Here is a 3651-nt window from a genome sequence, read left to right on the forward strand (position 1 = left end):
TAAAGAAACTGAAGTTAATGAGAGTGACACTAGTAAGACAAGTTCTAATGTCACAAGTTTTGTCTCGTCAAACTCAGACAAGTCGTCCGAATCGGGTGAGATAAAAGAAGATGTTGTGTTACTAAAACGAGGGGAGGACTATAAGTTTGATGAAAAGAAATCTTCCCTAAATCCGTTCGTCCCACCATATGTGAGACAGACAGATAGTAACGCAACCTCGACATCTGCAACAACTTCTTATACGAAAGTTCAAAACAGCCAGAGTAGTTCAAACAGAATTTGTCTTAGATGCAACAGGATAGGACACCTTGTTGCAGATTGTCCTCTGAAACAGAGAAAATCTAGAAATATGAGGCCTACTAAAATTGAGAGTAAAACAAATACTAATTATGATGCTGGTAAGAATGTGAAAACACCAAATTTCAATCATTGGACTAATCCAAGATTTCAAAGAAATCAGTCTCGTTCTTTCCTAGTAAATTACCAAACCAACTATTATAATTCCATTAATTCACGTAGGTTTGGATGGCCTCATAGCCAGTCATCTAGAAATTTTCCTTTCAGAACTTATAGAAACTCTCCTCAAACTGACTTTGGGCAACCAAGGTACAGGATGCCGGAAACAGGTTTAATCAATCCAAGACCAGAAGGTCTTGGGTCCCCAAATTTTAATCTATTTCTTTAATTGTGCAGGAACAGTCAAACAGGGCTGTAAACAATATGTGGGTTGTTGACAGTGGCTGTTCCCGGCACATGACTGGTAACAAGAAATTGTTACGTGACTGGAAATTTATTCAAGGAGGAAGGGTTAGTTTCGCAGGAGAAAGTGGAGGAAGAATTAGTGGTATTGGGACTGTGACAAATGGAAGAATAAAGTTGGAAAAAGTGAATTTCGTGGAAGAGTTGAAGCATAACTTGTTGAGTGTCTCTCAGATTTGTGACAAAGAATACACAGTTCATTTTACTAAAGATGAGGCAGTCGTACTTTATCCTGGTTTCAAGATTCCTGAAACCTGGATCGTGATGAAGGCTTCAAGAGAAAAGAACACTTATGTAATGGATATGAGATCAACTGAGATAGAAAATGAAGAATCATGTCTTCTGCCAAAAGCAACAGAGTCTGAGTCAGAGTTGTGGCACCGAAGAATGGGTCATATACATCTTCGTAAGATGAACTACATATTAAGAATGGGTTGGTACTAGGAGTTCCTTTGAAGAACTTCAATTTTGAAGACCAATGTGTATCATGCAAGAAAGGAAAGCAGCACAAGAAGCCTCATAACTCCAAGAAGGTTAACTCAATTGTCAACACCTTGGACCTACTTCACATGGATCTCTTTGGTCCTGTTAATGTAAAGAGTCTAGGAGGAACTTCATACTTTTTGGTGATAATCGATGATTACTCACGATACTCTTGTGTCTATTTTCTGAAGGCAAAAGATGAGACATTTCAGTTGGTAATTAACTTGATTACCAAAGTGGAAAATATTATTGGGAGGAAGGTTAAGTACATCAAGAGTGATAATGGTACAGAGTTCAAGAACTATCAGATGGAGATGTTCTGCTTACAGAAAGGGATAGAGCATCAGTACAGCGCCCCATATACTCCGCAACAAAATGGAGTAGCTGAGAGGAAGAATAGAACTCTGATCGAAGGCGCCAGGACCATGCTAGCGGATGCTAAACTTCCCGTGGTGTTCTGGGCTGAGGCTGTTCTACAGCCTGTTATATCCGTAATTGTGTTTTAACTGTTAAAAGATTAAATAAAACCTGTTATGAATTTATGCATGGTAAAAAGCAAAATTTGAAGGGTCTTGAACCTTTCGGGTCCCCATGTTCGATATTAAAGACTAACTCTAAATTTGGTGAGAAAGCTGACGAAGGTATCTTAGTTGGCTATGTTGTTGGGACACCCAACAGAAGGGTCTTTAATCTATCAAACAGCAATGTTGAGGTGGTCTGTAACACGTACATTACTAGTTACAAATCACCAAGGCCTAGCATGGGACCAGCAGAGGCTTTCGATTATGATAAGCTATTCAAATCTTTTAATGTGTCTTATTTGGATTTTGCAGACGTTGATGAGAAAATGGCCTCACAGATGTTGTATGACGAAGAGGAGGACATTGTACAACGACCGCAATACAATGAGAATCAACCGAGCTCGTCAAGTGAGGTTGAAACTCCAGCTGTCTCGAATGAAGATGAATTCTACAATCCATTTCACACTCAACCTCAGCCTCACTCTGATGAACTCTCTTCAAATCTTGACAATGATCTGGAAGTCGGTCCTGTACAGACCACCAAAATTCACAAGAATCATCCTTTGGAGAATGTGATCGGTAATCCTTCTGATGGTGTACGTACTAGAAGAAGTTTGGATGAACAAACTTGTTTGTATGCAAGCATTAAATAAACGGGTATTATAAATGAGTGCCTGTACACCTGCTTCATCAGTCAGATTAAACCAAAGAATTATCAAATGGCACTGAAGGATAGTTTGAGAAGATGGAAGTATGGAAGTTAGATGAAAAACCACAAGAAGTGAACGCTATCGGTACAAAGTGGGTTTTTAAATGTAAGAGAGATGAGAAGGGGATAATCATTCGCAACAAGGCGAGATTGGTAGTTAAAGGGTTTAATCAACAGGAAGGAATCGATTACAACGAAGTGTTTACTCCTGTGGCCAGACTAGAGGCAATTCGACTGTTTCTGGCATTTGCTGCACACAAAGAGATGAAAGTGTTCCAGTTGGAGGTGAAGAGTGCGTTTCTTAACGGAAAAGTCGATGAAGTGGTATACGTAGAACAACCTCCGGGTTTTCCTGACCCAGATTTTCCTGATCATGTGTACAAACTAAGCAAAGCATTGTATGGGCTACATCAGGCTCCTCGTGCCTGGTACGCAACTTTGTCAGATTACTTGCTAGAGAATGGGTTTGAGAGAGGGAAGATCAATAGTACCTTGTTTGTCAAAAGGAAAGGGGTGTTTTCTACTCGTTCGGGTTTATGTGGACGATATCATCTTTGCTGCCTCAAGAGTTACTATGTGTCAGGAGTTTGAAGCGGTCATGAAGAAAAGGTTTGAGATGAGCGCCATAGGCGAATTAACTTTCTTTTTGGGATTGCAGGTAGATCAGAAGAAAGATGGCATGTTTATTCATCAAACGAAGTATGTCCATGATGTGCTTAAACGATTCAAGATGGATGATAGTACCCCATTCGACACTCCAATCTGCGTAAACCACAAACTGGGTGCTGATTTCGACAGTGATGAAGATGTGGATCCCACTCAATATCGGGCAATAATAGGTTCTTTAATGTATCTAACTGCATCTAGACCTGACATTATGTTTGCAGTTTGTCTTTGTGCTCGTTTTCAGGAAAACTCGAAGTAATCACACATGAAGGGAGTGAAAAGAATCCTGTGGTATCTTAAAGGAAAGCCTATGTGGGGACTATGGTACTCGAAAGGGGGAGAACTGGATTTGGTAGCTTACACCGATTCTGACTATGGAGGTTGCAATCAGAACAGGAAGTCAACCACCGGTGGATGTCAGTTTCTCGGAGTAAGATTGGTGTCGTGGCAGTGCAAGAAGCAGACCTCTGTAGCCATTTCCACCTGAGAAGCAGAATACATGGCAGCATCGAA

The sequence above is a fragment of the Bidens hawaiensis genome, unplaced genomic scaffold (assembly GCF_021521415.1).
Source record: "Bidens hawaiensis isolate Kalapana, Puna unplaced genomic scaffold, B.hawaiensis_p1.1 tig00051379_1, whole genome shotgun sequence".
Classification (NCBI taxonomy): Eukaryota; Viridiplantae; Streptophyta; class Magnoliopsida; order Asterales; family Asteraceae; genus Bidens; species Bidens hawaiensis.